Here is a 14,407-nt window from a genome sequence, read left to right as displayed (position 1 = left end):
AAAACACAAAGACAGTTTATATATATATATTATATATTATATACATGTATATTATATATAGGCAAAGAAAATACTAGAAATTAACATGCTAAATATTTAAGAGTTTATCTCTAAGAGGGGAGGTTGAAAAAGATGTCATAAAATAATCTTGTAGAAAAATATTAGTCAACTTGAAAAGATCTTATGAAGCAGAAATGCAGATTATAAAATATTATATTAAAAAATATCCACCCATGCATTAGAAGCACATGCACCAAAGTGTTATGAATGATTATCTCTGCATGACTGGTTTATGGGTGATTTTTACTTTCTTTTTAACATTTTTCTAAACTTTCCAACTTTTTTTTTTACATTGAACATACATTATACTTATGATTGAGGAGGAAAATGTTAAACTTTTTTTAGGAATTTTCAAGGAAGTATACCAAGTTAATTTAAGTCGGAGTCTCAGGGCTATGGGTACAATTAATTGAATATGCAATATGGGGAATTGATTGAAATGTAAGAATAAAAACCTAAAACCCTAGAAAGTGGTGGGGTAAAGAGGCAATCATATAAGAAACCTAACCAAAGGTAATGCTGGCACAAGAAGTGTGAGAGGGCTTCATCCTACTCAGAGATCACTATGTCTGTGAACTATGAAAATACACTTGTTTTAAAGTCCACCTAATAGTTCAGCCCCCTTTCCTTAAGGAAGATTTCTCTAGCCACCAAAACTCACTTGTGACAGAAGGACCTCTCAACACTATGAAGCATTGCATGCCTCATAGGTAAAAATTCATTTCCTCCAGGGCTACAATAAGCAGCTCAAGGTCAGAAACCATCCTTTGTAATACTTTGCATCCCACTGTTACTGCCAACACCAAGTGTTCTAAACAGAACAGATGCTTAATAAATGTTTATGATGTACATCACATAGGGTATGACAGAAGGACAAAGGTACAGGAGCAAGGAGAACCTGGAAGTAATTAGCCTAGCACTGTCAAACACTGGATATATGTTCTCGATGGCAATGGTACAGAGAGATTTTGGTGACTTGACAATGAGAAAAACAGTGATAACACAGGCAAAGAATTACTGCATTGACAGATGTTCACTTATAGGAATTGATGTTAATGATTATTTGGACACATTTAACTTTATTATGTTATAGGCTCTACATAAAAGCTAAAGAAACAAAAGAAATTTTCTCCTAAATCTACCATGCAGAGAAAATGAAAGTAAATAATTATGATGTATATCATTTCAGACTTCTACATTTATTTGTAGATAATAAGATAATATCATTTTTCTACTTCAAAAATAGAGTTATGCTGTATATATATTTCGAAAGCTGTTTTTTACACTTAACATATTGAGGAGGATCCTGAGACTGACAATGGTAGCCAAAACTTATTAAGCACTTACTGTGTGCTAAACACTTGGCTTTAACTGCATTGGCTAATTTTGAACTCACCAGTCCTGTGGTACAGGTATTATTAATTATCCTCATTTTACAGATTAGGAAATTGAAACTCAAGGTTGAGGAATTTGCTCAAAGTCATACAGTTGGTAAGTGATAACAGCTCTATATTGATCAAAGGTCTCTTGGACCTCAAGCCTATTTCCACAACTGTGCTACACTGAGCGATTAATAAATAATTTCCTACAACAGCATATTAGTGGCTATATAGGGTTCCATTATACAACCAGTTATGTTTATTTAACTCATCTCCTATTGTTAGCTATTCATGTTGCTTCCTTTTTACTTTGCTTTTATAATGACTATGCACTGAAGATGCTTATAGGTAAAACTTTTCATAATCCTTATTTTTTTCCTTAGTATAAATTCCTAGGATTGGAAATACTGGGTCAAAGAGTTTGTAGATTTAAGGTTCTTAGTACATGTGGCCAAATTGGTATATACGGTCCTCCCAGACATGTTGTAGCAGTTTAAGTCTTAGTAGAATATATAGCCCATATATATGTGAAATCTAAAACAAAACAAAACAAAATGAGCTCTTGGATACAGAGAATAAATTGGTGTTTGTCAGTGGCAAGGGTGGAGGGTGGAAAAAAAATGGGTGAAGAGGGTCAAAAAGTATAAATTTCAAGTTATAAAGATCAAAAGTTACACATTTCCAATTATAAAATAAGTAAGCTGTGGAATGGAATGTACAGCATGGTGACTATAGTTAATAATACTGAATTGTATATTTGAAAGTTGCTAAGAAAGTAGATCTTAAAAGTTCTCTATACACATACGCAAAAATTGTAACTATGTGTGGTGATGGATATTAACTGGACTTATCGTGGTGATCATTTTGCAATATATACAAATATCAAATCATTACATTCTGCATCCAAAACAAATATGTCATACAGTAGTTCCCCCTTTATCCATAGTTTCACTTTTCTCAGTTTCCGTTACTGTGGTCAACCCTGGTCCAAAAATATTAAGTAGAAAATTCCAGAAATAAACAATTTACATTTTAAATTGCATGCCATTCTGAGCAGTGTGCTGTCTCTTTCCGTCCTGCCTGGGATATGAATCATCCCTTTGTCCAGGGATTACTTAATAATAGCTCTAAAACCATTTACATAACTCATTACAGTATATTGTTATCATTGATTTATTTTATTTTTAGTAATTATTGTTCATCTCTTATTGTGCCTAATTTATAAATTAAGTTTTATTATAGATATGTATATATAGGATAAAAACATAGTATGTATACAGGGTTCAGTACTATCTGTGGTTTCAGACATCCACTGGGGGTCTTGGAATATATTCCCTACAGATAAGGGAGGCCTATTACATGGCAATTACATCTTAATAAAAAGAATTACAAAAATGGAAAAACACATAAGCCCATTTTCTTCAGGTCAGAAGGGGGTTTTATAATTTAAAAAATGCATTAATGTTTTAAATTAGTCCAATATTTGTTTTAATTTGTAATGCTTTTTTGGTTGTGAGATTGAGAAGTTGGTGATGTGTGTATATCTTTGGACATTTTTATTAATTTCATCTTCTTTGTTTTACTGATCCCCAAGAATTCTTTATTCATTAAATATATTAACAATTAAACCAATGTTTATGGTATCAACAGCTGTTAATGATTATACTGATGCTACTGAGGATTACAGGCATGAGTAATGATGGCATAAAATTTTCAAAACGGACACATCATTTATACAGGTTTATGTATCCCTGACTATAGAGCAAAATGAACCACACTAGTTGGCTTCCAAAATGGTAGATTTGATTTCCTAATTCATTAATTCTACATATAAGAACATCTTGAACTTGGACACTCCACTTTTTTTCCTGTGTGACAGATAATCTCCATAGTGCAACTCTGCATAGTACGAAATGCTCAATTTATTAATTCAAACACATTTGGGGGGAACCTTCTCTATGCCAAGCACTGTGCTGGGGAAAAGAGAGATGTGGAGAGTAGAAGAAAATCTGCAAATATAACTTAGGCCCTTAAGGAGTACATTGTATGTGAAAGAATCAGATCTGCAAATAGATAATTATAAGACAGCAGATAAGTTCCAGATAGGAATCTGTACAAAGTGAAATAGGAGCATTATAGGGGCACCGCAGGGTCACCCTAAGCTGTCCAAATACACATGGATCTAAGAGCTTGTGCACAAAGTCAAGCACTAAACAGACACCAAGGACACAGTGTGATCCACTATGGAGAGAATATATTTTATTCTAGAAGTTGCCTTTTGATGCCAACAATGATGGGAAAGAACAGCTGCCACTGGGAGATGACAAATGGTGTGCAAAGCTTTTTATTCTGTATTTGTATTGTCCTGGGCTGAGTCAAATATGTGTTTCAATGTATCTTCATTTACAGAGTAGCAATGTCCCAAGTGGGAACAAGGTAGGGTTCAGGACCCAGAGCTCCATGTCAGCAGAAAGAACTTTTAACAGAAAGCAATAAACAACATTAAGGATGTATCATAATGTGAGACTCGATCTGAGATTACAGGTATAAAAAGCTGCATTCTCATCCTCCAGCATGCAGATGGTTCAACCTGAAACCCTGTTGATCATACTTAGACGACTCTTTCCAAATAAAGCAAGTTTTCATTGTTGCAGACATTGAGTTCTGGTTCTTTCTCGGTGCCCCCAACATCCTGCATCTGGTATAACAGCACTTGCCATTTAGAAGACATTGCTGAGAAGTGTGAATTCCTTGGGATTTACGAAAAGTCCTTAAACAATGACAAAGTGAAAGTTTTATAGAGCTGTATAGAGAGTTCTAAAGTTATGTGACCTCCAAAATTATCTGTCTAATATGAGGCAGTGGCAGTGAAGAGAATAATGAACTTAACTTTTAAAACCCAGATTTGAATCCCCATCTATTATTAATTTGCTGCATGATTTGGGACAGATAGTTTAAACTCCTGAGCCCTATTTTCCTTCTCTAAAGAAAGTAAGACCATAACTCTTATCGGGACAACTTCCCTGGAATAGAGAAGATAAATAAAATACTCTATGTGTCTCAATCAAGTTACAATTTCTAAAAAAAGTATATTTTTATCCTCTTTCTCTTATCTGAAGGGGAAAATAAAGCCTCTCTCTTGCCCTACCAATTTGTGCCCATTTTCTGTAGGTCCTTTACAAATAATCTTCTTGAAAGGAATGGCTATGTCCTCCAGCTCCAATTCCTATTCTTACTTTTTCTTTTGAACCCACCCCAGCTGCTTCCCACATGTTCAGATCTCTGACATCATCTCACTCTGACTCTCAGCAGCATCTGTGCCATCTGACCACTCTTTACTCTTTGGACAGTGTCTTTACCTGGATCCCAGAACACACTGCAATCACCTGGTGTTCACCCACCACTCCCACTGTTCCTTCTCCATCTGCTGTCTTGGTTCCTGTGGAACCAGAGGGTCATAGAGGGCAGTGGTCGTAACAGCCATGGTCTTCTCCAGGGTGCAGATGACAATAAAGGGCTGTTGTTTACAGGAAATTTAAATGAAAAATGCTTTTCATTATACCGTGTACTGAGGGTTCTAAACAATTTCAGTGATAAAACTCTCTTCTCTACTGGCATGGAACTGCCATGACTTTTCCCCTTTGGTGCACTATCAACTAGATTTTCCTCACCTCTCCAACCCAAAACCTTACAGCACCCCAAGTCAGCCATTAAAACTCTCATCTTTTCTGTCTACACTAACTTCTTGATCTCATTTAATTTCATTGCTATAAATATCAGGTATTTTGATGACTCTCACTTTTTAGCTTCAGTTGAGACATCTTCATCGAATCCCAGATTCGTGTAGTAACTTACTGCTTGACATCTCCAACTTAACCTGTCCAAAAGCAAGCTCCCACTAATCCTTTGAAACTCGTTTCTCTCACAGTCTTCTCCATCTCATGTAAAGGCCACTCCTTTCTACCAGTTACTTAATAAAAATCTGAGAGTCATCCTTGGCTGCTTCCTGTCTTCCCCCTTAAATCGATCCACCACAAGATCCAAACACTTGTCATCACTTCCACCACGACCTGCTTGTCCAAGCTTCCATTTCACTCATCTGGATTACAGCAATGAGTCTAATGAATGTCCCTGCTTCTGCCTGCCTGCTCCCCACTCCACCTTCATTATTCTCAACACACAGACAGAGGAATCTCTTTTATATGTAAGTCAGACCATGGCATTCCTTTGACCAAAGTCTACAAATGGCTCCCATTTTACTCATAGTGAAGATCAAAGTCTTAACAGGGCCTTGCATTGTTGCTTCCCCCACCACCACTCCACCATCATCTTTCTAACTTCATTTCCAAAGATTTTCCACTCAATTCAATCTATGTCTTATTCTTTAAAGGTGCCAAGAAGCCATGCTCCTGCCTCAAGACCTTTGTACCTGCTGTTCCAGCTAACTGGAATGCTGTTTCTCCAGTTATTTACATGGTCCTACCCTTGTATTAGTAGGTTCCTTAATCAAATAACAATGTATTTCTCTCTAAGCACTCTCTCCAAAATTTCAACTCTCCAAGACTTCTGATTCCCTTCCCTGTTCTATTTTCTCTATGTCTCATATGCTACACATTTTACTGATTGTTTTTATTTATTTCTCACCTGTATCATCCAAAATGTAAACTACTTGAGGGCAGAGATTATTTCTTTTTGTTCACTGATGCTGTTTTTCCAAACCTTAGAATAAATGTTCAATAAATAGTTTTGAATGATTGAAACTTGAAGAGATGTTTGTATTGAACAATTGTAAATGAGTGACTCTTGCTCAAATATTTTATTTTACTCTGTGCCACATCACCTATCTACTTCCCTACGAGAGCACACCTTTGAGATACAGGTATAATTCTGAACCAATCTCTCACACAACCATGAGCATGAAAATGAGAAAAGTTTGGTTAATTACACAAATACCTTGGTGTATGTATGAAACATTGTCCTGGTGACAGGTGCAGCCCTTCACAAGACCAGAACCTTCCCCTCAACCCATAAAGAATTCTATAAAGCACAGTGGAACATTCGCATATTTACATTTTGTAGAATTCTCTAGCAGTGTTTATTATGGAATAGTTTAGGGCAAGGACCATCTATAACTATTCCTTAGAGAATGACTGCTTCTCAGACCAAAGGACAAAGCTTATCATCTAAAAATAACCCTCCGCATCCTACAAGTTAAGAACTTATACAACATCATTTTTCTATCCAAAGGAATAGATCTGATTTTTTTTTTAAAGAAAAAACTGTCTTAACCATATTTTTTCAAAAATATTTCTCACACGTTTGCTCAATGTATTTGAAAAATATTTTCATCCATCTTTCTAATTCTACTGTATATTATCCCCTTGCCTCCCTCACTAAGCATCTGGTACTGTCCACTGTGCTTAGAAGTTTAGAAGTGCTCAATTCTGTTTTGTTCTTTTTAATGTTTTTTAAAAACTTAAAGTGATGCCTACGCAGATGTTCTGTCACTGCCAAATTATAGACTTGGGTAGCCATGAGTTTGGACAAAATGTCTGGTCAGTAGTTGTGCTGCTCCTCAAATCCACCATATTGTGCCTGATCCAAAGCCCCTAACCTACCACTCAATACTCAGAATCTGGTGCAGACTCAAATTTTCAGCCCCAATCACCCTTTAGTTCCACTGGCCCTATATACAGTCATAGAGAATTCTCTCTATCCCCGCAGAACACTTCAGACAGTACTAACTTATGAGTTTGCTTAAATTCTTTTGCTGGAAACTGTTCTCACCTCTATCTGTCCAAAGCCCAAATCAAATGCCATTTTATTCTTACAGCCATCCCTGATGGCAACACACCCAGATAAAACCATTTGCTTTCTTCTTCTTTCAGGATTTATCATATTTTTTTCCTGTGTTGTAGTTATTTGTGTACAAATTTTCAATCCTGGTAAGCTCTTTTAGGGAACAGTCACTGATTGTCATCCCTAAATCCTCAAGCTTAGGGTGGTGGACACCGTAAGTGATCAAGAGGTGATTATTTTATTAATGAATGGATTATAGAAAATACATCATTGGGCTAGCTTTAAGGATTTCAGCAATTTGTCCTGTATTCTTTGAGAATTCAGAGCATTGTGTCGCTATCCACGTTGCTATCACACATCATATTTTTTTTCTTATTTTTATGTCATTGACATCTTGAGTAAAAAGTATGAGCCTGAACTTGTCACTTTTCTTTCTCTTTCTCTTGTGGGCACCCAGCAATTACACTAGAGCTGTGCCAGCTTGCTTAATACTTTAGCTTTCAAGTCACTCAGACTCAGTATCTGGCTTAAGATCCTGAACAGGTATCAAGATCAATGGCATATTCTGATGAAGTCATTATTTTCTCCTCCTACCACTTAAATAATGGGAGGTTAAGGCCAAATAATTAATTTCACCTCTTCCCTGATGTCATTGATCTGTGGCCTGACCTAGCATTATGTAGAACTAGGTTACCCTTGAAAGAGAATGATTTGAACACATAAGAGATTGGTAGAGATTGGTATTGACACACTCAAATAACTGGTAGCCTAAATCAGATTCTATAGGGACTGCAGAGAATTGCTCCATCTACAGGGATCATATGCTATGTAGACCTAGCCTATGTGTTTTCCATGTGGAAACGTGGATCCACTATTACCAGATCTTCTGATCTTCCTGAAACACAAGATATCTAAATTTTAACAAGAAATTTCCTAAATGTTAAATATCCTCAGCTAGTTTAATTTTGTTTAACACTGCAGCACAAACAAAAGACATCTACATGCTGGACTCACATGTGCTGCTGGTGTGCAGCCCCTGGATCAAAGAAACGCTCAAGGTCAATCCTGCCATTAGAGTCTACAATTCTGAACAAAAGTACAACTAGAATTACAAGTTCTGACTGAATGACATCTCTTTAGAAGGATCCTAGAAGATACAAAGGAAGATTCAGATTGGCTGAATAAAATAAAGACCCTACCACTGCTTACGCAGCTCCAAAATTTGGCTGAGACAAATATTCCATAAGAAACAAGTTAATAAGAAAAGACGCTTCTATGAAAAACTCCCTTACTCTACGGGTATGATATTTTCACTGGATGCTAAGAAAAGGTTAAAATGCCCCAAAACTATTAATTGAAAGGAATTTTAAAATATATTGTGTATGACCCTAAAATGACACAGCTAATGCTTCTGTTTAAGGATGTCCATGCCATTTATTCCTTGTTGGGGCAGTGAAAAAGTCACTGACCTGTGTTTGACTTACAGTTTCAATGATCACTGGCTGGTAGCCTTGTGCACATTATGCCATCTTTCTGGGCTTTAGTTTCTCTATTTTAAATAAAGTAATTGAGTACATGATTTCTTTAAGACTTTTACAGTTAGAGAGACACTAAGAATATACAGAAGTCTGCCAAAGATTGTATAGCATTTCAATCCATGGGATGAATATTAGAACTGTCATAACAAATTCAAACACAAACACAAACAGACACACACACACACAGAGGAAATATTTCTTTCAACAACTACGAATGATACATTTTGAGCATGAAGTAAAAAAAAAAAAGACAGCTAAAATTAGCATCTTAAAAAATAAACTACACAATCACTGAAGATGAGATTTTCTTAAAACTGTAGAACAATAAGATATAATGATAGCTGTCATAAGAAAGAAAATTGCAAGAGTCAATTTGAAGGAATTTAGCGGGTGTTTTTTCCCCCTATTGAGATTTGCTTTTCCACATTTCTCAGTAAGACTGAAGTCTAAATATTTCCCCAGGGCCTTTGGGATCCATGCCTCCTAATGCTGCTGCTGACATTAGGAGAGTGTCATTCAGCCCAAATGAAAGCTTTCTTACACACAGAGCCAGAACCTGTTTCAGGCTCTGTGTAGTCACCATCTCACATTTGCATACCGCTTTTTAATTTACAAGCCCCTTTACACACATATTCTCATTTGTTCTCTAAAAATAGCCCTATTTGATGGAGCTTATATATCATTATGAAATCTCTCTCAGATGAATTCAAAAACATCCCTCCCAATCTACCTGCAAGGAAATAACACCTTTTGTTTGCCATTTGACAGTTCAAGCAGCCCTTTCACTTCTCTTGGCTTTTGGAGATAAGGTATGACCTGCTGGGTAGTATAGCAGAGGGAGAGAGAAGGAGGAATCAAATCTAATCTTGGCCTCAGCCTGCTGATCAAACTAGAGCAAATCACTTCAATTCACCAAGCTTCAGTTCACTAAGTCACTGAATAGAGAAAATTATACCTATCCTACTGCTCTTATAGAGCAGTTAAGATCAAAATCAATATATAGATAAGTAGGTCAAGTGACTGAATAGGCTGGAAAATGCTGGTCTACAAATCTCATCAACTCTGAGCAGTAAGAAAGAGTGAAGGACTGTCATTTGGTCACTGAAAACTGTGAGCCTGGGTGGAAGTGCAAGGCTGTGGTGAGGATAGCCAAAAATGCAGGCAAGGAGACAGGGGCAATCAACTTATAGAGAGAGACCCCATCTCTTCGCAGAAATGATGACAAGCCACCGGCCTTACCTGACTAGGATGTGGCCTGTCCTCAACGCTCTTCTTTCTCTTCTTGGACAAAGAGGCTCAGACCACAGACAGTGGCCAGTGGAGGTACGGTTAGCTCAGATGAAGCCAAACAGGAAGATATCCCTGTGCTGTCACCCCACTCAGTGTAAGTCTCGCCTCACTGAGTAGACTAAGAGTGTGTTCAGTCACAAAGGGTCAAAGAAAGGACTGAGGATATTTACAGGGTGGAACTCAATCTATCAGAGACAGGGAACTGGGTTGTGGGTGGGGCTTTTCTTGTTCTACAAGGACACGCCTCTCTCTCCAGTCCTCTCCTTCAAGAAGTCCTAGATTTTCCTGCCAGCCTGCTCTTTGATTGAAATCTGATGGAGTGAGAAAAAGTAGCTTTCTGTCCATTTCTCCATGGCATGTGTGTGCTGCCAATTAGTTGTAAGAAAACTTAAATCCGAAGCCTATACTCTTATTATTAAAATTCTTTGGCGATGACTTAACTTATTGGATATTTGTGATTTTGAGCATCATTGCCACTTTTGTATCTGAAGTGTAGAGGACATGTAGAGCACTATATATTTCTGTGAAAACACAATATGTCCACACGGAATCTTTGGGCAGTAGCAATAAGCCTATTGGAGTATTTGCTACGTGATATTGCTTTTCACTTAAGTGTACATCCCTCTCAATAGACTGTGAGCCCCTTGAGAGTAATGATTATATCTTATTCTCCCATATAGTCCCCACAAGACCCAGCATGCAGCAAGTACTAAATGAATACATATTTAGTTAATGATGATCAATTAATATCAATTTAATGAATCCTGATCTGATGTTTAATGGCTTTGCAACTTATGATAAGTCATATTTTTACCAGTCTAAGCTGATATTTTTGGTTATCTGTAAATGGGGGTTATCATTCCCCCTTCAGAGATGTTGAATTTAAAAGAAAGCATATGAAAATGAACCTAGACTAATATTTGACATAGCAACAATTGCTAGAAAATGTAATTGAATCTTAATGAATTTATTTCAAAATTCAAGAGTTTGCTACATAGAGAGTCAATATAAAGTATGAACTTTTAAAAGACATCACGTGTCCTCCTGTCTTTTATATACCTCCACAATGCCTGGGACATAGTCAATTTATGCTTTCATTCAACAGGTAGTTAATTGAGCACGTATCTTGGCCATTTTCAGTGTTTAGAGTAGAGAAGGATAGAAAAATAAACTAAACATAATCTCTGTAAAGTAGATTGCTCGAGAAAGCAGAAAACAGAAAATGAAGTGATATATATATATATACACCTTACACACACACACACACACACACACACACACACACACACACACACAATTAAATTTTTAAATTTCCTATTCTAAATTCTCTATTTCATTCAGCAGAATCTGGTCAAGTCTGAGTATAACTATTTGATGTCTGAAGAAACTAGGGTACACTGGGGGACTAGTCTGATTGGTTTCCATGTTGTCATTGTCCTCTTTTCAAAGGAAAACTAACCAATGCTCACCCCTCAAAAAAAAAAAATGTGCATAGTTCTGGGCACATTGAGGTCATGAAGAGATTGCTGCAAACTGCCAACTCACCTCAGGCCACCTAGGAGTGGTCCCCCTGAGTAAACAGTCTATTTACATGCCTCCACAATGTCTAGGACATAATTAGTTTATACTTTCATTCAACAAGTAATTAACTAAGCAACTACCTTGGCTTTTCTCAGTTCTCAGAGTAGACGAGAATAGAAAAATGAATTAGAAACAGTCTCTGGCATGAGGAGTTCAGGAAGATGAAATATGCAGAAAATGATGAGCACCAAAGGTAGGATCAGGACAAGCACTATGGAAATCTAGAAGAAGGAACAATCCAGAGAGGCTTCACAGAGGGAGTCAACCTTAGGTTTAGCCTGTTAAGGAGACCTGGCATTTTGACAAGTGAAGATGGTGGCGTTACATATAAATGTTATTTGGGAGATGCACTGAGCCACTATTCCCTGATTTACCTCTTCCTTAATACAGACCCCAGGATGAAAAGGGAGTTTCATATAACTGGTATTTAGGTCATTCTGCTTATACACCACAAAACTACAAGGCAATTAGAAGTAATTGTGAGACAAATACTGCTTCCACTCAGCTCCAAGTGTCTTTATGATGGCTCAGGATGGGGGCAAAAAGGTGAGGGCAGAGCCTAGAGATGCTGGATGCCAGCCTTGTCTGTTAAGAGTGGGACCAATTGATGCACTACTATTTGAAGTATGTTATTTTAAAGGCAAGTAACTCTGTGAGAAGGCATCAAATGTCCACATGGCAACTATCTAATTATCACTACATCTCCAGTGACCACTGTACACTTCTTCCAGCTCATGCTGTGCTCCTGTTACACTACACACTGTGATAACTGGATCAAGGAACAGTGCATCAAGGAGAGGCACAAGATGTAGAAAGAACATCACACAGGAAACCTGGGCTCTGGTCTCTCATCTGCCACTCAATGGGATCATCCCCAAGCTTGAGCTGCTTCTTCTGAGAATTACAATATAGATCCTACCCACCTCCCTGGGCTTTTGAGAGAGCAAATGAAATTCTGGAGGTGACATGAGCTTTGCAAATGCTAAGTATTGGCATAAATGTGCAGTGCTATTATGATGGGACATATGATGACACATGGGATTCATTTCATGTCTACTATTTCCAGTCATATCATAGACTACATACAGATCTCCTGGTGAGTAAAATGCTCAAGAGCTAAGAAGCATGTAATCACAGCAAAATTTTACATGGATGCCTCAAGATCATTTCTCTTGGTGTCTTGTCCCTGCTCTCTCTTCTTTGAAGCCTTTATGGTGTATCGCTCATTCTTTTCTACTTCAATCCTTATTCGTTACTTATTTTGGGTTAGAAAGCACTGGTTCATGAGACCTCCTCCCCACCTGCCATTTTTCAGATGGAGACAGAGTAACACTCCAATCAAATGATCATATAGCTGGCTCTCTCCCTGGCCTCAGCAGAGCTGTTCTCTTACATACGTGTTTAAGGTAGCAGATGACCAGAAGAAAGTACGAGTAGGCATGGATTCTCACCAGGTCTGAACGAGACTCATCTCCACCCCAGGTTTTCCCCTGGAGGATCATGCAAAGAAAGATTGGTACATAGACATGCCTCACAAAGGTTAAATAGGTACCGTATACAAGAATGCCACATCCAACTGCCCAGCTGTGCCCCCTCCCCCAGAGTCTTTTGAGAAAGAGGAGCATAGTGATGATGAATGAATACTGGCTGCAGTTGTGGAGGCAACCAGGAACCTGCAGGCAGGTTATCAACTGAGAAATATAAGCAGTATAAATTTCTCCTTCTCTTTAGCTCCAATGGCACACCAGCATGCATCACCAGTATTATACTCTATTATCTATTATGATTATTTTTCTCCCCTGACACATATCTGTCTACTCTCCTTAAAAGTAAGGACTATGTCTTAAACATTTTTTTTAGGATCTAGTACAGTAAAATGCTAATAGTACAATCTAGTACAATACTAATAGAGGTGCTCAAGAAATGTTGGATGGATGGATGGATAAATGAACAAACGTATGCATGTAAGAATTACTCTGTCTCCCTTCACAGTCCCATAAGGCCGGCCATTGGAGAGATGACAAGTAGGAGAAAGAAAAGCAATAAATTTCCCTGTGATTTTGACAGGGGACTAAATTCAGCCCAAAGCATCTTTTTTCCTCTTTCTATTTACTCTGGACAATCTGTCCCTTATCAGATGAGCTCAAGGATGGTTGGAAATATGCGTATTTTATTTGAAAATATCTTCTTCTTGCAGTTTTGTTTTGCTGTGCAGACATTTGTCTGCTTTGCTGTATGTTGTGTATCAGATCGGACTCAGACAAATTGCTTTGGCTTTCTAAACTGTTTTGTTTTCTTCCTCCAATTATCATTTATCTCATTTCCCTTCCTTCAGCTCACCCTTATTCGCAAGTTCCAACTTAATCTACAGTGATAGAGAACAATTTCATTGTTGCTTAGCTTCGCTAAGGACTGCAAAGGGCATGAAAGTTGGAAGGTCTGAGATTTAGTCCCCATCTGCCGCTACCAAGCAATGTGATCATCTTCTGATCACCTTTTCTACCTCGGCCTGCTTCTCATTTGCAAAATAAAGTCTGCTCTTGATTGCCACCAAATCTAAGTGCAATACCTTAAAACTCTCTGGACACCAAACTGCAGTAACAATTGTGTCATTTTTCACATTCAGTGCAACTGGAGAATTCTCATCATTCTTGGCTTTGGATTGAGGTGATAGTGTCTTTTGGTCCGATGAAGCCCCACCTCATTCTTCACCACATATCCCCATCCCACTACCTGACTCACTCCCGCCCAAAGAGGCTT

The 14,407-nt window shown here is 37.7% G+C and overlaps 1 protein-coding gene across 1 annotated transcript in view; it reads right to left on the bottom strand.

Annotated features, from left to right (window-relative positions):
- The window catches only part of TPRG1 (tumor protein p63 regulated 1), a 126,302-nt gene extending 116,222 nt beyond the window's left edge, over nucleotides 1-10,080 (bottom strand). Inside the window, exon 1 of the mRNA XM_006925834.1 lies at nucleotides 10,016-10,080. The gene's annotated coding sequence lies outside the window, so the exon portion shown is untranslated. The remainder of the gene's footprint in view (nucleotides 1-10,015) is intronic.
- Between the last annotated feature and the right edge of the window lie 4,327 nt (nucleotides 10,081-14,407).

The sequence above is a fragment of the Pteropus alecto genome, unplaced genomic scaffold (assembly GCF_000325575.1).
Source record: "Pteropus alecto unplaced genomic scaffold, ASM32557v1 scaffold88, whole genome shotgun sequence".
Classification (NCBI taxonomy): domain Eukaryota; kingdom Metazoa; phylum Chordata; class Mammalia; order Chiroptera; family Pteropodidae; genus Pteropus; species Pteropus alecto.
The sequence above is the reverse complement of the archived record's forward strand: the minus strand, read 5'-3'. Positions and strand labels throughout refer to the sequence as shown.